General features: G+C 39.5%; 1 pseudogene across 1 annotated transcript; it reads right to left on the minus strand.

Moving 5' to 3' along the window:
- Positions 1 to 499: 499 nt before the first annotated feature.
- Positions 500 to 11,739, minus strand: LOC308515447 (argininosuccinate synthase-like; annotated as a pseudogene). The gene is made up of 3 exons: positions 11,590 to 11,739; positions 3,135 to 3,493; positions 500 to 1,240 (listed from the first exon to the last, which is right to left on the minus strand). The product of its transcript is annotated as an argininosuccinate synthase-like (transcript).
- Positions 11,740 to 24,980: the final 13,241 nt, after the last annotated feature.

A 24,980-nucleotide genomic window follows, 5' to 3' on the forward strand; every position in this document is an offset into this window, starting at 1 on the left:
ATCATGTATCTTTACTTGGTTTATCTTTATATAGCATATTTATGTCTTTGAATTTTGTTTAAAAATCTTTAGGTATGTATTGTTATGGTATATTAGCATTTTATTTTAAAAACGAATTACTTAAATGTATAACTCAGGTTATAGAAAGCATAATAAAATGTTGATATTTCTAAACTTAAAATTAATATAATGAAAATTGTGTTTTATTGAATGTATTTACAATAGAAATATATTCTTTTAAAATATAAATGAATAAATATAATAGCTTTTTTGACAATAATTACTTAGAAAGAGATTTTTATTCTCTACTTGGTAAATATTATAATTTAAAAAATATATTTTTAATTGATTTCAGAGAGTAAGGGAGAGGGAGAGAGAGAAATACTAATGATGAAAGAGAATCATTGATTAACTGCCTCCTGCACACCCCCACCTGGGGATTAAGCCACAAACCAGGCAAGTGCCTTGACCAGGAATTGAACCACCCCCACCCTTCCTTTCATGGACCACTTTTGTAGGCTACTAGTACAGGGTTCCAGGGAAGAAAGTTGGGGCCTGGTACCCCCACTATGCTGCCAACCCTGCACTTAGAGAACAAGTCAAAACTATAAATTATCATAGCAATTAGCACCTGTATTTGGAAGATGGGAAAAGTGAGGGGGCTCAGCCTTAAGGAGTTGATGTTGATAAAACCAAGGGCATCCACTGGCTAGTAATTATCCTGAATGTTCATGCTCACTGGCTGCTCTTTGTAGAGGGATAGTAGGAACTCCCTGCCCAGGATGTACATCTGGCCCTTGAAGGGAGATACCAGAACTTTCCTTTCCACATAATCCTGTCACTTAGTGATTCAGTGGCAGATAAATTCATACTCAGAACTGTGCGAGAAACTGGTATGCTGGGTGAATTTCAAGCCAAGGCTGTGTTTTATTTTGCATACTTCCCAATCCAACGTGAAGGCCTCAGTGTTTAAATGAACATGATAAAGGACTACCTCAGATGCGATCTTGTAAATACATCTGAACTTCATCCTGATGAAGTGGTTTTCCTGATGTCACTGCAGCCCAGGCCATGCTTGCCTGCAACTTCATTCAAGTAAATAAAGAGCTCCAAGGACATGCCATGGGTGGTGCCATCCTTAATGTTGGTCACCTTCTCAAGGACCCCTTTCTTGAACTCAATTTCAAGAATGTCAAGTCTGTTTGGACCTTTGGCAAGGTCCTGGGTCTTTGTGTTGTGGCTTTATTAGATGTATTGCAAATACGTTCTCCCAGGATTCTAGCCTGTACATGAGGTCTTTTCCATGCTCCATGAGTCCTTAAAGGTGACTGGGATGGGGATTCCATGTTGCTTTATATAGTCTACTAGAGGCCCAGTGCATGGATTTGTGCACCAGTGGAGTCCCTTGCCCTGGCCCACAATCTGGGACCCCTTGGGGGATATTGGAGAACCAGTTTTGGATCAGTGGGGTCCCACAGACCAGGCCAAGGGACCCCATTTCCATGTACCAGGCTGGTTTTGGCCTGATCCCCAAAGGCTAGGCCAGCAGACCCCACTGGTGCATGAATCTGTGCATGGGGCCTCAGTATGCATGTAAGATCTTTGGTTAATCTCTTCCCGCCCTCCATCCTCCCCCTTTCCCTCTGAGACTCATCAGTCTGGTCCATGTTTTCATTCCTATGGTTTCTGCTCCTGCATTGAGTGTCTGCCCACTGGTGGTCAGTGTGCATCATAGCTACCAGTTGGCCAGTCGCTGAGGCTTTTATATATATAGACTAGAGGCCCAGTGCACAAAAATTTGTGCACTCGGGGGGTTGGTCCCTCAGCCTGGCCTGTGCCCTCTCGCAGTCTGGGACCCCTCGGGGGATGACCACTTGCTGGCTTAGGCCTGCTCCCCAGAAGATTGGGCCTAAGATGGCAATCAGACATCACTCTGGCAGCCCAGCAGCCCTTGGGGGATGTCCACTTGCCAGCGGGGAGCAGACCTAAGCTGCAGTTAGACATCCTTAGTGCTGCTGAGGAGGCAGGAGAGGCTCCCACCACCACCGCTGCACTGGCAGCCATCAGCCTGGCTTGTGGCTGAGCAGAGCTCCCCCATGTGAGAGTGCACTGACCACCAGAGGCAGCTACTGCATTGAGCATCTGCCCCCTGGTGGTCAGTGTGTGTCATAGTGACCAGTGATTCCCAGTCTTTCTGCTGTTAGGGTCAGTTTGCATATTACCTTTTTACTATATAGGATAGAGGCTTAGTGCACGGGTGGGGGCTGGCTGGTTTGTCTTGAAGGGTGTCCCGGATCAGGGTGGGGGTCCTGCTTGGGTGCCTGGCCAGCCTGGATGAGGGGCTGATGGCTGTTTGCAGCTGGTCACACCCCCTTCAGGGTAGGGGTCCCCACTGGGGTGCCTGGCCAGCCTGGATGAGGGGCTGTTTTCAGGCTGGCCACACCCCCTTTAGGGTGGGGTTCCCCACTAGGGTTCCTGACCAGTCTGGATGAGGGGCTGAGAGCCATTTTCAGGCTGGCGGGCGACTGAAGCTCCCAGCCTCTCCTTTTTTTCTTTTTTTTTTTATTCTAGGATTTATTTACCTTCTATAATTGAAACATTGTTGCCATCACTGGCACTCCCAGCTCTGAGGCTGCGGCCGGCTGAAAGCAGTTATCTGGGGTTTGTTTGGCTTCTATGATTGAAACATTGTTGCTTCTGGAGCTCAGAGCCAGGCGGCGGCAGGTGGGGAACCTTGGCTGCCTCCATCACTGGAGCAAGCAAGCTTCATGTTTGCTTTAGATGCGTGGCTGCCTGCTGCCATCTTTGTTGGCAGTTACTTTGCATATCGCCCTGATTAGCCAATGGTAAGCATAGCGGAGGTATGGTTAATTACCCTTTTTGTCTTTTATTAGATAGGATTAGTTCATTGCATTTCTGGACCTGGTTGCAGAACTCAGTCATCCTCTATGGAGTGATGACCTTAATCTGGGAGGTCAGTGAGTATCAGGTTAGCTTAAAACAGATCTGGTTATTTCCCCTTCCCATGGCACCTTGGGACACATACTTGACTCCCTCTCACTGGTGGATCTCTACTTGTTTGTGGGGATGCAGAGCCTGGCCAGAGAGGTGTCCAGAAGGAAGAAGTCCTCTACAGTGCACTAGACTGGATGGCAGGGCAGATGAACTTCACAAACTCTTTGCTGACATCCTTGATGAATACCTGTTTGGCCCCAAGATTTAGCACCTTGCTGGTTTCCTCAAAGTCTTCATTCTTACTGATTTGGGCCAGGCAGGCAATAACATTATAGCCTTGTTCCTGCAGCCACAGGAGAATGCAGTAGGTATCCAGGTCACCACTGTAGGCCAGAACCACAGATACTTTGCTGGACACTGTCTGGGGTTGGCAGTGTTTTTTTTTGGCTTCTGGAATCTGTTGTAAACTCTTGGCAAAGCACTTGGGGTCCAGGTGGTAGTGGCAGAGCAGGGGGCCAGTTGCAGTAGGTATCCTGGACTATAAGCCCAGGGCCAGGGCAAGTTTTCTTTCTCTTTATCCCCTTGTGTCCCCTCAATACATCCATACCCTCCTCCTTAGTTGTCAGCCTGCTCTTAATGAATCCATTTCTATTTTGTTTGTTAGTTCATTTTGTTCATTAAATTCCACATATGAGTAAAACCATATGGTACTTGTCTTTCATTGACTTATTTCACTTAGCATAATGTTCTCCAGTTCCATCCATGCTGTTGTAAAGGTTAAACTCCCCTTACTTTTTATGATTGAATAGTATTCCATTGTATAAATATTACAGTTTTGTTATTCACTCATCTGCTGATAAACACTGCGCTGCTTCCAAATCTTGTCTATTGTACATAACACTGCAATGAACATAGGGGTGCAAGTATTCTTTCAAATTAGTGTTTTGGGTTTCTTTAGATAAATTCCCAGGAGTGGAATTCCTGGGTCATAAGGCAGTTCTGCTTTTAATTTTTTGAGGAAACCATACTGTGTTCCACAGTTGACTGCAACAATCAGCATTCCCACCAATAGTGCCAAGGCTTTCCTTTTCTCCATACCCTCACCAGCACTTGTTGCTTGCTGATTTATTGAGGATAGCCATTCTGACAGGTATGAGGTGTTACCTCATTGTGGTTTTAATTTGCATTTCTCTGATAATTAGTGATGTTGAGCATCTTTGCATATGTCTATTAATGACCTGTATGTCCTCTTTTTATGTTCTTCATAAATTTTGGATTTTAACCCCTTGTTAGATGTATTGCAAATACGTTCTCCCATTCAGTGAATTTTCTTTTCATTTTCTTGATGGTTTATCTGCTGTGCAAAAATTTTTTAGTTTGATGTAGTCCCATTTGTTTATTTTTTCTTTTGTTTCACTTGCCCAAGGACACATATTAGAAAATAATATAGCTACAAGAAATGCCTGAGATTTTACTGCCTATGTTTTCTTTGAGGATTTTTATGGTTCTGAGTCTAACATTTTTTTTTTTTACTTTTAAAGTATGTTTATTTCTAAATTTCAGTAACATAGATTAGTATATTAGTTTCAAGTGTATACCCCAATGATTAGACATTACATAACACATTAAGTGGTCATCCCAATAAATCTAGTACCCATCTAACACCATACATAATTATTACAATATTATTGAGTACTAGAGGCCCGGTGCACAAAAATTGCCTCAGCCTGGCCTATGCCCTCTTGCAGTCTGGGATCCACCTGCAAGGGGATCGGGCCCAAGCTGGCAGTCAGACATCCCTCTGGCAGCCCAGGAGCCCTCAGGGGATGTCCACTTACCAGTAGAGAGCAGACCTAAGCTGCAGTTGGACATCCTTAGTGCTGCTGAGGAGGCGGGAGAGGCTCCTGCCACCACCGCTGTGCTGGCAGCCATCATCCTGGCTTGTGGTTGAGCAGAGCTCCAACTGTGGGAGCGTTCTGACCACCAGGGGGAAGCTCCTGCATTGAGCGTCTGCCCCCTGGTGGTCAGTGTGTGTCATAGTGACCAGTGATTCCGAGTCTTTCTGTTGTTAGGGTCAGTTTGCATATTACCCTTTTATTATATAGGATAGAGGCCTGGTGCATGGGTGGGGGCCAGCTGGTTTGCCCTGAAGGGTGTCCTGGATCAGGGTGGGGGTCCCACTGGGGTGCATGGACAGCCTGGGTGAGGGGATGATGGCTGTTTTCAGGCTGGCCACAGCCCCTTCAGGGTAGGGGTCCCCGCTGGGGTGCCTGGCCAGCCTGGGTAAGAGACTGAGGGCCATTTTCAGGCTGCCCAAATCCCCCGGTGACTGAAGCTCCCAGCCTTTCCCTTTTTTTTTTATTCTTCCCAGCTCCGTGGTCATGGGGACTGGACGCAGGTATCTGGGGTTTATTTACCTTCTATAATTGAAACTTTGTTGTCATGAGAGGAGGCAGAAGGCAACCGGGAAGCTTGGCTTCTTCCATCACCAGGGCAACCAAGCCTCCTGCTTGTGGCCGGCTGGAAGCAGGTATCTGGGGTTTATTTATCTTCTAAAATTGAAACTTTGTTGCTTTGAGTGGAGCTCAGAGCCCACTGGGAAGCTTGGCTCCTCCATCATTGAGGCAACCAAGCCTCCTGCTTGCTCCAGCTCTGTGGCTGCTGGCCGCCATCTTGGTTGGGATAATTTGCATATAGTTGCTCTGATTGACTGGTGGGCATGGCTTAAGGTGCTGCGAAGGTACGGTCAATTTTCATGTTTGTCTATTATTAGGTAAGATATCCCCTATGCTGTCCTTTACATCCCCATGACTATTCTATACAACCAATTTGTACTTCTTAAACCCTTCACCTTTTTCATTCATCATCCCATCTCCCCTTCTATCTGGCAGACAACAAAAACTAATCTGTATCTATGAGTTTGTTTCTGTTCTGCTTATTCATTTTTTTTGTAGATTCAATTATTGACAAATATGTATTTGTTGCCATTTTATTATTCACATTTTTTATCTTCTTAAAGAATGGCCTTTAACATTCCATATAATACTAGTTTTGTGGTGATAAACTCTTCACTTTTTCTTGTCTAGGAAGCTCTATATCTGTCCTTCAATACTAAATGATAGCTTTTCTGGATAGAGTAATCTTAGTTGTAAGTTCTTGCTTTTTATCACCTTGAAAATTTATTGCCTGCAATGTTACTTTTCAGAAATCAGCTGACAGTCTTATGGGAGCTTCCTTGTAGGTAACTAATTTTTTTCTCTTGCTTCTTTTAAGATTCTCTGTCTTTAAAATTTGGCATTTAATGATGCTGTGTCTTTGTGTGGGCCTCTTTGGGTTCATCTTGTTTGAGACTCTGTGTTTCTTGGACTTGTATGTCTGTTTCCTTCACAAAGTTAGAGAAGTTTCCTGTAATTATTTTTTTTCAAATAACTTATCAATTCCTTGTTCTCAGTCTTCTCCTTCCATCACCATCATGAGGGGAATGTTGGTGTGCTTGAAGTTGTCCCAGGGGCTCCATACACTATCCTCATGTTTTGGATTGTTTTTATTTTTTTCTGTTTTGATTAGATGTTTTTTGCTTCCTTATATTCAAATTTCTGATTTGATTCTTGCTTTATCTACTATATTGTTGTTTCTCTATAAATTATTCTTTATTTCAGGTAGTATATCCTTCCTTTCTGACTGATTCTTCATTTTTAAAGATTTTTTTAAAAAAGTTTATTTTTAGACAGAGAGGAAGGAAGAATGAAAGAGAGAGAAATATCTATGTGAGAGTGACACAGCATTGGCTTCCCCCACATGCCCCATACTAGGGATTGAGCCTACAACCCGGCATGTGCCCTGACCAGGAATCAAACAGGCAATCCATCAATGCCCAGTTCAATGCCCAACAAACTGAGCCACCTTGGCCAGGCCTAACATTCTTTTTGATGCTGTTGAGGTTCTCACAACATTCAGTAAGTATCCTTATAACCAGTGTTTTGAACTCTGCATCTAGGAGATTGCTTGCCTCCAGTTTGTTTGGTTCTTTATTTGAAGTTTTGTTCTGTTCTTTCATTTGTTACTTTATTGCCTCATTTTGGCAACCTCCTCGTGTTTGTTTCTATGTATTTAGTAGAGCTGCTATGTCCTATAGGGTCAAGTGGCACAGTCTCCCTGATAACCCAAGCTGGGCACTCTAGCCCCATATGGGCTGTGTACACCCTCTTGTTGTAGTTGAACATTAATTGCTGTTAGCACATCAATGGGAGGGCTTTATCCCCAGGCTTATCTGCTGCAAGGATTGGCTTCCACCACTCATGACAGTGGCGGATCAGCTTAGAGGTCCATACAACAGTGCAGGACTTACTTCAGCAATGCTCTGGTGCCTGCTGAGTTTGCCATTTCAGTCTGTCACTGTGGAGGTGATTGGGTATTGTTTTGATGCAGTCTTAAGCTGTCCACTGGGTGTGCTGGCTCTGGGGTCTCCTGGGAGGTACAGGCTTGCACTTACAACTCAGGCCCAGACACCCCTAGTAGTCATTGCAAACAAACTTCACATGAACAGGTGGGTGTGGGACAGGCCCTCGCTCCTGAAGAAGGTGGGTATTGGAACCTCAACCCAATACAAATTAGCTGTGGCTGTGCCCACTCAATAGGGCAGGAAAAAGAACTCGAGTCCAAAATTTAAGTATTTAATTCATATTGAGTTTAATCTTGTGTATGGTGTAAGAAGGTGATCCAGTTTTTTGTGTTTTATTTTGCATATTTTTTCCTTTATTGATTAAGGTATTACATATGTGTCCTTATCCCCCATTGCCCCACCCCCCTGCTCATGCCCTCATCCCCTGGTGTCTGTGTCCACTGGTTATACTTACATACATGCATACAAGTTCTTTGATTGATCTCTCCCACTAACTCCAACCCTCCCCTACCTTCCCTCTGAGTTTTGAGCATTAGATCAATGCTTCTCTGTCTCTGGATCTGTTTTTGTTCATCAGTTTATGTTTTTCATTATAATCTATTCACAAATGAGTGAGATCATGTGATATTCATCTTTCTCTGAATGGCTTACTTCGCTTAGCATAATGCTCTCCAGCTCCAATCATGCTGTTGCAAATGGTAGGAGATCCTTCCTTTTTACAGCAGCATAGTATTCCATTGTGTAGTTGTACCATAGTTTTTTAATCCACTCATCTGTTGATGGGCACTTAGGCTGTTTCCAAATCTTAGCTATGGTAAATTGTGCTGCTATGAACATAGAGGTGCATATATCCTTTCTCCATTGTATGCTCTTGCCTCCTTTGTCAATATTAATTTGTGTCTACTTCTGGTTTCTCTGTTCTGTTCCATTAGTCTATATGTCTGTTCTTCTGCCAGTACCAGGGTGACTTGAGAACAGTGGCTTTATAAGATAGCTTGATATCTGGTATTGTGATCCCTCTAAAATTGTTCTTCTTTCCCAGGATTGCAGTGGCTATTCGGGGTCTTCTTTATTCCATATTAATTTTTGGAGAGTTTGGTCTAGGTCTGTGAAAAGTGCTGTTGATATTTTAATGAGGATTACATAGAATCTATAGATCATTTTGGGTAGTATGGATATTTTAATGATGTTGATTCTACCAATCCATAAACAAGGTATATTCTTCCATTTGTTTATATCTTTATCCCTTTTTCAACGTCTGTAGTTTTCCGAGTACAGGTTTTATTTATTTATTTATTTTTTTACCTCTTTAGTTCAGGTTATTCCTAAGTATCTTAAATTGTTTGTTGCAATGGTAAATGGGATTTTTTAAAATTTCTCTTTCTGTGAGTTCATTATTGGTTTATAAAAATGCCATATATATTCCTGGGAGTTAATTTTGTATTCTGCTATGCTTCAGAATTCAATTATTAAATATAATAGTTTTTTGATGGAGTCTTTCCGGTTTTCTATGAACAATATCATGTCATCTGTGAATAATGACAGTTTTATTTCTTCTTTTCCAATTTGGATACCTTTCATTTCTTCTTCTTGTCTGAGCACTATAGTTAGTACTTACAAAACTCTGTTGAACAGTGGTAGTGAAAAGGAGGCATGCTTGTCTTCGTCTATTTTTTAGAAGAAGTGGTTTTGGTATTTGCCCATTGAGTATGATGTTGGTTATAGGTTTGTCATCTAAGGCTTTTATTACGTTAAGGTATGATGCCTATTTTTCCACTTTGTTGAGTGTTTTTTATCAAAAAGGTTGTTGGACTTTGTGAAATGCTTTTTCTGCATCTATTAATGTGATCATGGTTTTTTTTCTTTCAATTTGTTTATGTGATGTATCACATTTATTGATTTGTGGATATTAAACCAGCCTTGAATCCCCTGAATAAATCCCACTAGGTCATGTGTATGATCTTTTTAATGTATTGCTGAATGTGATTTTGTAATATTTTGTTGAAGATTTTAGCATCTATGTACATCATGGATATTGGCCTGTAATTCTTTTTCTTTGTAGTGTCCTTATCTAATTTTCGAATTACAGTAATGCTGGCTTCATCAAAAGAGCTTGTAAGTGTTCCTTCCTCTTGAATTTTTTGGAATAGTCTGAGGCAGATTGGTATTAATTTTTTGAATGTTTTGTAAAACTTCCCTGAAGCCATCCAGATCAGGGCTTTTGTTGGCTGGATTTTTTTTTTTTTTTAATACTGCTTCAGTTTCATCTGTAGTTATCAGCCTATTCAGATTTTTTTATTCTTCCTGATTGTTCATTTCATCAATGTTAGCCAGTATATATATATACATATACACACACATACATACATTACAGCCCTTTGTATTTCAGTGGGGTCAGTTGTTACTGCACCTCTTTCATTTCTGATTTTGTTTATTTGAATTCTCTCTCTTTGTGTTGTCCTGAGGAGCCTAGCTAGTGGTTCATCAATCTTGATTATTCTTTTAAAGAACTAGCTATTGGTTCTATTGATCTTTTGTTTTGTTTTGGTTTCTATGTCATATATTTACCCTCTGATATTCATTATTTCCTTCCATCTACTTACTCTGGGCATTTATTGGTGCACTCTTCCTAGTTCTTTAAGTTGTACGGTTAGACAGCTTATTACCAGTTTTTCTTGTTCTTTGAAATAGGCCTGTAGTGCTATGAACTCCTCTCTCAGAACTGCCTTCATGGTGTCCTATAGATTTTGGATTGTTGTATTTTCATTTTCGTTTGTTTCCAGAAAGTTTTATATTTCTTCTTTGATATTTTTGGTAATCCATTCATTGTTTAATAGCATGCTATTTAGCCTCTGTGTGTATGATTAATTTTTATTGTAGTTGATTTCTCATTTTAATCCGTTGTGACCTAAAAAACTGCTTGATATGATTTCAATCTTCTTGAATTTTTAGAGACTTTGCCTGTGTCCTAATATGTTGTCTATGTTTGAAAATGTCTCATGTGCACTTGAGAAGAATGTATAGTCTGTAGCTTTGGGGTGAAATGTCTGAAGATATCAATTAATTCCTTCTTGACCTACTGAGTCATTTATGATCACTCTTTCTCTGCTGAATTTTTGTCTAGAGGATTCATTCAGTGGTGTCAATGGGTTATTAACATCTCCTACTATGATTGTGTAGCTATCAATCTCTCCATTGATATCTTCCACAAGTTGTGTGTGTGTGTGTATGTGTGTGTGTGTGTTTGTGTATTAAGTGTTAATGCATTGGATGTATATATATTTCCCAGAGTTATATTCTCTTGTTGTATCGATCCCTTTAATATTATGAAGTGGCCTTCCTTATCTCTTGTTATGGCCTTCACCTTGAGGTCAATTTTGTCAGATATAAGTATTGCTACCCCATCTTTTCTTTCATTTCCACATGCCTGAAAATTTTATCCATCCCTTTACCTTCAGTGTATGAGTCTTTGTTCTGAGGTGGGTCTCTTGTAGATAGCTTATATATGGGATATATTTTCTTATCCATTCAGCTACCCTATGTCTTCTGATTGGAGCATTTAATCCATTTACATTTAAGGTTATTATTGATAGGTACTTGTTTGCTGCCATTTTTATTCTTTATTCCTGTATTTCTTCTCTTTCTATTTATTCTTCTTACAGCAGTACCTTTAGCATTTCATGCATTGCTGGGTTGGTGGTTATAAACTCCTTTAGCCTCTTTTGTCTGCGAAGCTCCTGACATTTTGAATGATAGCTTCAATTTTGAATGATAGCCTTGCTGGATAGGGTATTCTTGGACTCAGTCCCTTGTTTTGAGTTACTTTGTATACTTCATTCCATTCCTTTCTGGCCTGGTTTGTTTCTGTTGTGAAATCAGTTAATACTCTAATGGGGGATCCCTTGTAGTTAACTTTCTCTTTCTCTCTTGGCAGTCTTTATGATTCTTACTTTGTTGATGACATTTGCCATTGTAATTACAATGTGTGTTGGTGTGGGATTTTTGGGTTCATCTTGTTTGGGACTCTGTCCTTTTTGGTCTTGTGTGACTTTTTTCCTTCCAAGGTCAGGGAGTTTTTCTGTCATTTCTTTAAACAGGTTTTCTATTTTTGCTCAGCTTCCTCTCCTCTGGCAATCCTATTATGCAGATGTTGTTTCATTTTGTGTTGTCCCAAAGCTCCCTTAGACTCTCCTGCTTTTTAAGTTTTTTTTTTTTTTTTTTCCAGTTCCTACTCTGCTTGGGTGTTTTTCTCCTTGTCTTCTGTTAGCTTCTTCTATCCTCCAGTTGAAATCTTCCATTGTGTTCTTTATTGTAATTTCTTCTTGATTTTTACACATGTTGGTCAATTTCTCTTCCAGTATTTTGAGCATCCATATAACCATTACTCTGAATTCTTTGACAAATTGCTTTGACTCTGTTTCATTTATTTCCTCTTCTGGCAACTCCTCATTTTCTTTCCTTTGGGGATTGTTTGTGTGTTTTTTTTTTGTCTCCCCATTTTTGCTGTTGCTTTGTATTTGTTTCTATGTACTGTGAGTTGCTGTCACTTTCTGGCCCTGGGTCCCTGCTTGAGCTCCGAGAAGTTTAAGCCCCTAGAGTTCCAATTATCCAGGATTCCTTAGCACAGAATCTGGGTATTCCTAAAGTCTCATGTCTTTGTCTCTGCTCTGAGTTGAATTCCTTTCCCCTATGGTTCTGGTTCCTCAGTTTTCCAATGCAGTTGCTTTAGAGTCAGCAGGGGACATGTGCACATTTCTTCTGGTGTGTGACACCAGTGGGGTCCTGAAGTGCAGGATCTGGGCACATGGAATCCTGGTGTGTCTAGCTGGGTCCTGGTGTATGGGGTGCTGGTGTGCAGGGTGCTAGAATGCAGGGTGCTGGCATGGTGTTCAAGCACTGGCTAGTAGGGTCCCTGAAGTATCAGGTCTGGGTGTGCAGCAACTGGGCACTCTGGGTCCACATGCACAGCATTCCTGAAGTGCTAGTTCTAGGTGTGGGGATCAGGCACACAGTGTCCTAGTGAGCCGGGTCCTGGTACACGGGGTGATGGAGGGTGTGTTGCTGATTTCTGGGGTGCTGGAGCAGCGACTGGGCACTGGCGCCTAGGGATTCTTCAAGTCTTGGGTCCAGGTGTGCTTCCCTGAGTGTGGGAACTGGTTGAGTGGGGAGGCACAATGGAAGAGGTGTCTCTGGCTTGCAGTCACTACTGGGAGCCAGCATTGAGGTTGGGTGCCTCTTACTGTAGAGGTGGCAGGTGAGCAGCTTACTGCGTGGGTGCCAGGTGATGTCAAAGGGCAGTCTGGGTGTTGGTGTGGCTGTGCTCCTGGCCTCTGATGCTTCCCCCTTCAAGATGGCATTGGCTCTGGGTCCAAGCCTCACTGGTTAGGGAGTGCCTGCCAAGGTAGCAGGGGCTCCACATCCAGTAGAGCCCTCTCTACCAGTCCCCAAGATTCTTGTGAGATTTAACTGTCCCACACTCACCCCCTCCCTCTACTCACCACACATGTCCACACACGTCCCTCTCACTCCTTTACACACTCACACTCTCTCCCTCCCTGCCATCCTGCTGAGATCCCCTGGCCTGAATAATTATATGACAGGATATGAAGCCTTGGAAGGGAATCAAGTTTGGAATGAGAAGGTAGTAGTGGAGAAAAAAGTAATACATTCCTCAACTGAGATGTGAGCTTTCAAAGTAATAATACAAAGTAGTAATTAATTACTTAGATCTTGAGGTCACAAAGTGGTTTGGGCTGGATATATATGCTTGGAATCTCTGATATATAGTATGGAGGCCCAAGGAATGACAACATTGATGGAGAAGAGAGAGGCAGCAAGAGAGCAAGATAGGAACAGAGGAAAAGAAAAGGAAAGAAGTTTTGGAGGAAAAAAAGATGTTGACCAGCAAGAAGGTAGGGAGGGAGACTGTGTGAGAGAGTGAGGGAACAATAGAGGAGTGTGTGGACGTGGTGTGTGTGTGGAGAGAGAGAGAGAGAGAGAGAGAGAGAGAGAGAGAGAGAGAGAGAGAGAAAGAGGGTGGGGACAGTCAGATCCTGTGGGTCTTCCAGGGGGCTGCCTAACTGGGCAGTCTTGGGTGGCAAAAACTCGCTGCCACCACAAACAATCCAGGGAGGACACTGCTAGTACAGAAACCATGCCATCTTGAAGAACAGAGCTGCTTGAGACTAGGAACCTAGCCTTGCCAACACCCAATCTGCTCTCAGATGCAAACTGGGACCCTAAAGCCACTAGGATAAAAGACCTGAGAGCACAGCTGCAGACCTAGGGACACCAAGACTCCAGGCACCCCAACCGTGGATTTCTGTGGGTCACAGAGCCCATCTCCCTCCCTGCCGGCCTGCTGTAGTGTTATAGGAACTGCTACCAGGGGTCCTCAAACTACGGCCTGTGGGCCACATGCAAATACAAATATTGTATTTGTTCCCGTTTTGTTTTGTTTTTTTACTTCAAAATAAGATATGTGCAGTGTGCATAGGAATTTGTTTATAGATTTTTTTAAACTATAGTCCAGCCCTCCAATGGTCTGAAGGACAGTGAACTGGTTCCCTATTTAAAAAGTTTGAGGACCCCTGTCTAGACCCTCTCCGCTTAGGCAGGCCTCCTGCCCACACAGGGAGGCTGCGCAGAACTTGAGCCTGGGTGCACAGACACAGGGAGTTTGTTTTCCACAGCTCGTACCCCCGTGAACAGACCCCACACCCACACAGGGAGGCTGTGCTGGGTTTGATCCTGGGTGCACAAACATGGGGAGTTTGTTTCCTGCAGTGCGCATTCCTGCAACCAGACCATAGCCCACACAGGGAGGCTGCACTAGGTTTGAGCCTGTGTGTGCAGACACAGGGAGTTTGTTTCCTGCAGCTCGCACTCCTGTGACCAGACCCCAGGCCCACTCAGGGAAGCTGTGCCACCGGACTTTAACTCTGGGTGAGGCCACACGGAAGTGTGTCTCCCGCAGTGCAGGAGTGGACCTTCTGCTGACACAGAGAGGCTGTGCAACCCGGCCCCCCAAGCAGACTGGGGACCCTCATTCTCCACACAAGAGGAAGCACTGAGCACCAGTGACTTGACTCTGTTGCTCATTGCCTGCGCACAGGATTCTGAGTACATGCACACTAAGACCCAGTGACTCCAATACTCAGTGCATACGCACACAAGGACCTGATTCTCAGCGTGAGGCTGTACCAAGTGACAGAGACTCAAATACTTGATTCTTGGCATGGGCACAGGAAGACACTGACTCCTAGCACACATTAGGAGACTCTGATTTTTGACACACAACAGCGGGGTCTCTTTTTCAGAATGGCACAGGCTGGGTCCCTGATTCTAGGTGAATGCACAAGGCTGCACTGAGTGCCTGTGAATCTGATCCTGGGTCAGCGTGACTCCCACAGACACAAGGCAGCCACACATCTGGGTGTCAGAGCTCTTCAATGACATTTAGGGGGAATGAAGCTCCCACAGCACATGGCCAGGGCCACCACAACTCGGTGATTGGACTTTCTGGTGATAGTTAGAATGGAGAGACAATGAAACAATCCACAGAGGAAAGAAAAATAGGAATCGCCCAGAGAGGAGATAAGCGAAACTGAGGCATGCAAAACATGACAGAAAAAGAATTCAGAGTAATGGTCGTAGAGTTAATAAACGAAAAAGACAAGAAAATCAACAAACTACGCAAAAATCAGGAAGAAATCAAAAGAGATATAGCTACAATCAAAAAAGCCATGGAAGGTTTCAACAGTAGACTAGAATTAGCAAAGGACTGAATTAGTGAGTTAGAAGATAAGGTAGAGAAACAAGCCCAATCTGAACAGCAGATGGAGAAAAAAATTAAAGGCAGGAGGGAGCTTTGGGACAACTCAAAATGGACTAACATACATATAAAAGGGATTCAAAAAGGAAAAGAAGAGCAGCAAGGTTTAGAGAATCTATTTGAGGAAATAATGACAGAAAACTTCCCTGATATGGAGAAGAAAAAAGTTACACAAGTACAGAGAGTCCCAAGCAAGATGAATCTCAAAAGACTCACACCAAGTCACACCATAATTACAATGGCAAATGTTAATGACAAAGAGAGAATCTTAAAGGCTACAAGAGAGAGACAAAGAGTTACTTACAAAGGATTCCACATCAGATTATCAAATGTTTTCTCAGCAGAAACACATCAAGCTAGAAGGGAATGGAATGAAGCATACAAAGTGATGGAAAACCAAGGACTGAACCCAAGAATACACTATCCAGCAAGACTATCAATCAAAACTGAAGGGGAAATCAGTAGCTTCACAGATACAGAAAGGCTAAGGGAGTTTATCACTCTCAAGCCAGTGCTGCTATAAATGCTAAAAGGAATGTGGTAAAAAGAAGAAATAGAAAGGGAGGAAGGAACACAGGAATAAAGTACAGTATTGGCTACAAACAAGTACCTATCAATAATAACATTAAACATAAATGGATTAAATGTTCCAATCAAAAGACATCAAGTGACTGAATGCATAAGAAAACATGACCCATATATATGCTGTCTACAAGAGACCCACCTCAGAACAAGGGAATCACACAGACTGAAAGTGAAGGGATGGAAAAATATCTATCCGGCAAATGGAAATGAAAAAAAAAAAAAGGCGGGGCTAGCAATACTTATATCTGACAAAAATAGACCTCAAAGTGAAGACCATAAGAAGCGACAGGGAAGGCCACTTCATAATTCTAAAGGGATCAATACAAGAGGATATAACTCTGGTAAACAGTTATGTGCCCAATGCAGGAGCACCCAAATACATAAAAATAACTACTAGAAGATATCAGGGAAGAGATTGACAGAAACACAATCAAAGCAGGAGACTTTAATACCCTATTAACATCACTGGATAAATTCTCTAGACAAAAAATTAGCAAAGAAATGACTCACTAGATCAAATGGACTTAATCGACATCTTCAGAACATTTCACCCTAAAACTAAAGAATATACATTCTTCTCAAGTGCACATGGGACAGTATGATAGACCACATACTGGGACACAGGCAAAGTCTCTCCAAATTCAAGAGGATTGAAATCATATCAAGCATCTTCTCAGATCACAATGGTCTAAAATTAGAAATCAACTACAGTAACAACAATCATAAAAATTCAAACACTTAGAGGATGAATAACATAATATTAAACAATGAGTGGGTTACTAAAGAGATCAAAGAAGAATTAAAAAATCATCCCCAAAAAAACCGACAATAAAAACACAACAATCCAAAAATCTTTGGGACACAGTGAAAGCAATCCTGAGAGGGAAGCTCATAGCATTACAGGCCTACCTCAGAAAACAAGAAAAACTGGTAATAAACAATCTAACACTGCAACTTGAAGAATTAGAAAGAGAGCAACAAGAAAAGCCCAGTGTGAGCAGAAGGAAGGAAATAATAAAGATCAGAGCAGAAATAAATGACATAGAGACCAAAAAAAAAAAAAAAAAAAAAAAAAAAGATCAATGAAACGAAGAGCTAGTTCTTTGAAAGGATAAACAAGACTGATGAACCTCTAGCCAGGCTCACCAAGAAGCAAAGAGAGAGGACCCAAATGAACAAAATCAGAAACAAAAGAGGAGAAATAACAATAGACCCCTCAGAAATACGAAGAATCATAAAATAATACTATGAGCAACTCTACTCCAACAAACTGGTCAACCTAGAAGAAATGGACATATTCCTAGAAAAATACAAGCTCCCAAACTCAACCAAGAGGAATCAGAAAATCTTAATAGTCCGATAACTATGGAGGAAATTGAAGCAGTAATCAAAAACTTCCAACTAACAAAAGCCTAGGACCAGATGACTTCACAGGGGAATTTTATCAAACATTCAAAGAAGAAATAAAACCTATCTTCCCCAGACTATTCAAAAAAATTTAAGAGGAAGGAACACTTCCAAGCTCTTTCTATGAAACCAGCATTACCCTAATCCCCAAACCAGATATAGACAATACAAAGAAAGGGAATTACAGGCCAATATCCCTCATGAGCATAGATGCTAACGTTCTCAACAAAATTCTAGCAAATTGAATCCAGCATTACATTAGAAAGATAATACACCATGACCAAGTGGGATTTACTCTGGGGATGCAAGGATGATACAATATCTGCAAATCAATAAATGTGATACACCATATAAACAAGCTGAGAGATAAAAACCATATAATCATATCCATTGATGCAGAAAAGCATTTGACAAAATCCAACACCCTTTCTTGATAAAAACTCTCAGCAAGGTGGGAATAGAAGAATCATACCTCAACATAATAAAAGCCATATATGGCAAACCCATAGCCAACATCATACTCAAAGGGCAAAAACTAAAACCATTTCCCCTAAGAACAGGAACAAGACAGGGATGCCCACTCTCACCACTCCTCTTCGACATAGTACTTGAAGTAATAGCCATTGTGATCAGATAAGAAGAAGAAATAAAAGGCATCCAAATTAAAAAAGAAGTAAAACTGTCCTCATTTGCAGATGACATGATATTGTACGTAGAAAACCCCAAAGACTCCATAAACAAAACCACTACTAGACAAAATAAATGAATTCGGCAATGTAGCAGTGTACAAAATTAACACCCAGAAGTCTATGGCTTTTCTATACACCAATAATGAATTCACAGAAAGAGAAATTAAAAAAGAAATCCTATTTACCATTGCAAAAAAAAAAAAAAAGATACCTAGAAATAATCTTAACCAAAGAGATGAAGGACCTGTACTCAGAAAATTTCAGGATGGCTAAAAAAAAAAAAAAAAAAAAAAAAAGAGATAGAGGAAGACAAGAACAAATGGAAGAATATACCATGTTCATTGAATGGTAGAATCAATATCATTAAAATGTCCATACTAACCAAAGCAAACAATAAATTCTATGCAACCCCCATTACAATACCAACGGCATACCTCAAAGACCTACAACAATTTCTCCAAAAATTTATCTGGAATAAAAAAAGACCCTGAACAGCTGCAGCAATCACGAGAAAGAACAATATGGGAGGGATCAAACTATATCAAGCTATACTACAAAGCCATTGTTCTCAAAACTACCTGCTACTGGCACAAGAACAGACATATAGACCAGTGGAACAGAACAGAGAACCCAGAAATTCACACAAGCCATTATGATCAATTAATATTTGACAAAGGAGGCAAGACCATACAATGGAGTCAAGACAGTCTCTTCAATAAATGGTGTAGGGAAAACTGGACAGATACTTGCAAAATATGAAACTAGATCACCAACTTACACCATACACAAAAATAAACTCAAAATGGATAAAGGACTTAAACATAAGATGGGAAACCATAAAAATCTTAGAAGAAGCCATAGGCAGTAAACTAGTGGACATTTGTCGTAGCAATATATTTAACAATACATTGGAAGGCAATGGAAACTAAGAAGAACATAAACAAATGGGACTACATCAATATAAAAAGCTTCTGCACATCAAAAGAAACCATTAGCAAAACAACAAGAAAGCCCACTGCATGGGAGAACATATTTGCCAATGTTATCACCAATAAGGGGTTAATCTCCAACATTTACAGGGAACTCATACTACTTAACAAAAGGAAGATAAACAATCAAATCAAAAAATGGGCAAAGGACCTAAATAAACACTTTTTGAAAAAGGACATTCAGAAAGCCAAGATACATATGAAAATATACTCAAAGTCACAAATCAACTGAGATATGCTAATCAAAACAATGAGGTAACACTTCATACCTGTCAGAATGGCTATCATCAACAAATCAACAAAGGACAAGTGCTGGAGAGGATGTGGAGAAAAAGGAACCCTCCTTCACTGCTGGTGGGAATGCAGGCTGGTGCAGCCCTTTTGGAAAACAGTATGGCGTTTCCTCAAAAATTTAAAAATGGAACTGCCATTTGACCCAGTAATACCACCTCTAGGAATATATCCCAAGAAAACAGAAACCAATCAGAAAGGATATATGCACCCCTCTGTTCATAGCAGCACAATTTACAATAGCTAAGATTTGGAAACAGTCAAAATGCCCATCAGCAGATGAGTGGATTAGAAAACTATGGTACATCTACACAATGGAATACTACACTGCTATAAAAAAAGACGAATTCTTATCATTTGCAACAGCATGGATGGAACTGGAGAGCATTATGTTAAGTGAAATAAGCCAGTCAGTGAAAGATAAATACCACATGAAAGCACTCTTTTATGGATAATAAATAACATAAACTGATGAACAAAAATAGATACAGAGGCAGAGAAATATCGAACAGACTGTCAAACTACAGCTGGAAGGATGGGGAGGGTTGGGGAGGGGAGGTAAGAGATCAACTCTAGGACTTGTATGCATCCATATATGCATAACCAATGGATGCAAGACACTAGGTGAGGGCATGTGCTGGGATGTAGAGGAAGCCGGGGGAAGGTCAATAAAAGGAGAATAAAAGGAGACATATGCACTACTATTTGTAATACTTTAAACAATAAAATAAAATTTAAAAGAAAAGAGAGATACATAGAAAAAGTTTTGGAGAAGGAAATGCTCAATTATAATAATACTCAGAAAGTTCAAATAAGAATTGAAAATATTCTTATTATTTAATACACAGTATTCTTCCAGTTATCCATGTAACCAATCACCCCCAAACTGCTAGTTTAAAGCAATAACTAATTTTTTCTTTCATGGTTTGGGGATTGATTTGGCTCAGACTTTTTGTCAGTTGCTGAGGCTGAAATCATCTGAAGGCTTGATCAATCAGGACAGCAAAGATAGCTTCCTCACCCACATGTTTGTGCCTCACTGCTTCTGCTCATGGTCTCTTGCCAACAGAGTAGTCTACACTCCTACATGGCAGCTGTAGTATAGTCAGAACAAGTATAGTGATTTTATTTATTTATTTTTTTAATCTGATTCGCTTTTAATTCTTAACAGTAGAGTCTGATAAGAAAAATAGAGAAGTCATTAAATAATTTTAAATTATTTATAAAAATTACTTTGCCCAACTTATAATTATTTCCTCCAAACAGTTTCAAATGTCTAACAGAATGAAAGAAAAAGAAGGTTGACATTGATTTTAATGAGCATTCTAATGTTATGCATAACAGAACATTATGAATACAATGGAAACAGTTTATCAATAAAAAATATTTCAACACAAAGTGGGAGGTAATAATTTGATACCTGTATTATAACATTTATTTTTTAAAAAAATATTCTTAGTTTGTGGGTGAAACAATTTTGCATTCCAAACTCCGGAAGAGAAGGACATATGAAACTGCCATACTAGTTAAGGGCTGCACCTAAATATGATACCATATTACTTTTGATGTCATAGGGCTACCTAGATGCATGGGAATGGTGTGAAAAAATATATTTCTCTTGATGAGGGAGTAGCATGGTCTTGTTGCAGAAGCATGTGTGTGATTAGAGATGTTGTGGCTATATTTTAAAGCACATTATTCTATGTTACTAACTACAGTTATTATTTATTGCATATCACATACACTGAGATGTAGTAGGAGCTGTGTATATATTATCTCCATAGCTTACTATGAAACTTTTAAGGTAGATATTATTATCCTCATATTACTAAGTGAGAAAACAAGCTCAATGTGGTTAAAAGACTGGTTAAGGTGTCGTGGCTAAGAACATAACAAATGCCCACTTGTTATTTTTATATTTAGTAGACTATTGAACTCATGATTTTTCCTGTAATTATTTTAAAATGATAATTAGTAAGAAATGTTTATCCCATTGTCAGTGGAAAACATTTATGAGCGAGGAGGATAAAGTGAAGGAGGAAGGGAAGCAGGAGAAAGCTAGAATAAAGAAATGAAAGTTTTATGAAGAAGGCAACTTTACAATTGTGTTTACTTCCATATCTGTAGGGCCTAGACTACTACTGTCCAACAACCATATGTTAAGTGATTTAAACATGTATTTAACAATTTCCCATTTTCTGACAATTAAAATTAGCCTCCAAATAATATTTATATCAATGCATTGTACTTTTCCTTAAAATATTGCTTTATGAAAATATTTGTGATCATACTGTTAATAATTGCCAATATCAGCACCATCATTATCCCAATGTATGAAGTAGCTACCTTTTGGGATCATTATCATGCAGTTCTTATTCTCAAAATGCTAATTGTTTCAAAGAAAGCAGAAATATATAATGACGTTTAGAATTCCCCTAAATATTCATGTCAATCTATAAGAAAGAGGTTACAAACCAAAGGTTAAATTTATATGTAAAAAGGTAAAGAGTGTATCATAAAAGTTTTGTGTTTAAAAAGAAATTTAGGAAAAATCTTTTGGTTAGTATGAGAACATTTCATAGACTTTCACTGGTTCTTTGAATAAGGAAAACTTATTTGAAGAAGGAAGACACAGGAGATTATGCCATGTGCTCCATTATTTCTGAGATTCCACGAAGGCACAAATGAAGAGAGAAGACCACAGGTGCTAGAAATTTGGAAAACATTGAGCATTTGTGAACAAAACTTTTCTTACCTTCAGTACCAGCAGTTAAGACATTTTGAATGTTGTTCTTTTTCTTTTTCTTTTTCTTTCAGCTTTTTCTCTAATTCTCTTCTGTGTGATTGTGTACTTCTGGAATTTGAGAATCACTCTGCAGATATCCTGCCTGGAACCTAAAGTCCTAGCGAAATGCAATGAAAAGTGTTTAGGGACTGATTTTAGGATCTCTGGTGATTTAGGGCCTACCAAACCTATTGTTTCTAAGAGAATAATTTTTTTTTTAACAAGTACAGTGTAGCCATAAGGAAGGGCCTTAGATGAACACCTGTATGGTACTGCTCCACAATGATAGCTATCTTTATCACTGATAATTTGTAAAATACCTTAAAGTTAGCAATGACAAGTCTAAATTTTTAAAATTGTGGCGATCAATGTAAAGCCTATCATTTGTGTCCTAATAAAGTCATCAGTGAATTCTTATATTGGTGAGATCTGGTCAAATGAATAGTTAGCTTCAGTTTAAATATTAACTAACACCATAATAGTTTTAATAAAAACACTAACAAAAACAGGAATAATTTGAAAGTTCTTTTCATTAGAAGTTAAAAATACATGTCTGGAATAAATAAATAAATAAAATCACTACACTTGTTCTGATTATACTACAGCTGCGGTATTGCATTTAGTTCTGGACATCATATTGACAAGAAGAAGGCAACTGGTATAATACATACCTGAAAATTATTTCAAATGATAAATATTACAAGTTACTGGGAAAAAGACAGGAAAGGAAATGTGCAAAGGAAAAGACATAATATCCAAATTTTCCAAGAGTTTTTGTGGGCAAACCAAGGATCAGCAATGTAGATTAATTTATTTGTCTGCTATGAGGAACCCATAGTCATAATTCATTCATTCATTTATTGAACAGTTATTGAGTGCCACTATGTGCTAAGCAGTGTACTGGGTACTGCAGATATGGACATAAACAAAACACAAAAATTCCCATCCTCACTGAGTTCTCATTGCTTTTTTTGCTTCTTGAAATTTAAATCTTCAGAGTAGATTCCCATATTTAATTTTAAATTGAGCTAAAATACTTAGTACTATTTTAGTTATGGCCAGCATTGGCTAAAAATTCCACAGAATCTCTTTCCATGGATCTTTTGATTCGTGCTATACATATATTCATCTGCTTTTAAAAATAAAGACAACATAAAACACGTGATTACATCACCTGGATAAGCAATTAAAGAAAAAACCAACAATGTTAACTTTACTCAACAAGAGCTAACAAAAATATTGAGTCTGTAGAGGTTCATCTGAAATTGGACAACCCACCTTTCACAGACTTTGATTTCAACTTTCACATGTGCGTTCACACCATGTGTTGTATGGGTCAGTGGACTGAAACCACATGGTGGGCAAGGTAGTTAATATTATCAAAGGAGCATCTGGAGGATGTTCAAGGTTAATGAGAATTCCATTCTTAAACATTTTATTGAATATTGAGAGTTCTTTCTAGGATTCTTAGATTCAGTAAAGTATCATTTTTATCAATATGAGCTTAAATTTTGCTTATTACATGAACAGTTTCCATTTTCTCAAATAATATATCAGAAATAAATAAATAGTACTCCTAATCTTTTCCTATTTAATATATGAATGAGTATAGACTTACAAGCAACCATACACATCTTTGTAAATAACATAATACAAAAGAAAATTATGTAAATATGGTCTCAAAGGAGTTTTCCATAAAACATGGACATTTGGGTTATATTGCAGCATAATTACTTAAGTGAAGCACTTTCGAAATATTCTATTCTTTTTTTGAAGAAAATTTCTCCTGCGCAAAGTTGCTTTCTCCTGTTGTTTCATAAGAAAATTCACTAGTCTGTTGCAGGTGAGAACACAGAGGCTAAGAAAAGGAAAGTGATTTCTCTAAAGTCACACAGCTGATAAGTGGATAAGTCAGGATTTAAATGTGTGATCTTCTGATTATTTTGTCCAGGAATTTCATTTACTTTTTTATTACCCTCTGATTTCTGCCTTCCCTGGTTGTCCTGACATAATTTGGGTTTCAAAAGGGTTTTTGTTGTTGTTGCTTTGTTGGTGTTGTTTTTTTTTTTTTCTGTGCACCAACAGTAAGTTAAATAACAAAGCTATCAACATAAGAAACATTCAAACCTGTAGAGAATTCTTGTCAGTTTATTTGAGCCAAACTGATGACAATTGCCGGGAAGCAAAATCTCAACAAATTGAGATAATGCTCCAGAGAATGGCAGTTTTGCACCTATTTTTTACATTACAATCAAAGGAGGAAGTGTAATGAGTTACATAAAATCTATTGATTGGTAGATTACGGAGGTGAGAGAAAGCAAAGTGGGGAAATCACTGGGATAAACACTTCTTTTACAAAGGTGGGTGCAGGATAATTAATGGTCAGCAATTAACTCAATAACTATGAGGGGACTTGTGGTCTCTGTACTTGTGGTGTGGTATCTGTACTTTGAGGTTTGGAACAAGGAAATTACTTTGATATTCCAAAGATATGTTATCATATATGCAAAAAGACAATAAAAGGCTCAGGTAAGGTAAATATTGACTTTAACTAGGGAAGATTTTAGCATAGAACATGACTATCTGCCATAAACTGCTTTTAGTTAAAAAGTTTTCATTTCAGACCATCCTTTATGGTTACTTTAGATCTATTGAGTTTGTAAGGCCATCATGCTTGCCTCCACTGAACTTGTCAGGTTTAGTATGTGGCCCCTTTTTGTCCACAAAAGTAAGAGAAAATTTTCAGGAGTGGAAATCTACTCTTTAAAAAATGATTTTGTATTGGTTTTTAAAGAGATAAGAATGGAGAAGCAGAGAGAGAAAGAAGTATCACTGCTGATGGGAATTTAGACTAGTGCAGCCATGGTGGAAAACAGTATGGAGTTTTCTCAAAAAATTAAAACTGGAACTCCCATTTGACCCTGATCCCACTTCTAGGAATATATCCCAAGAAGCCAGAAACACCAATCAGAAAGGATATATGCATCCCTATGTTCATAGCAGCTCAATTGACCATAGCTAAGATTTGGAAACAGCCTAAGTG

This window comes from Myotis nattereri (assembly GCF_964212035.1).
Source record: "Myotis nattereri genome assembly, chromosome: 3".
NCBI classification, from domain to species: Eukaryota; Metazoa; Chordata; class Mammalia; order Chiroptera; family Vespertilionidae; genus Myotis; species Myotis nattereri.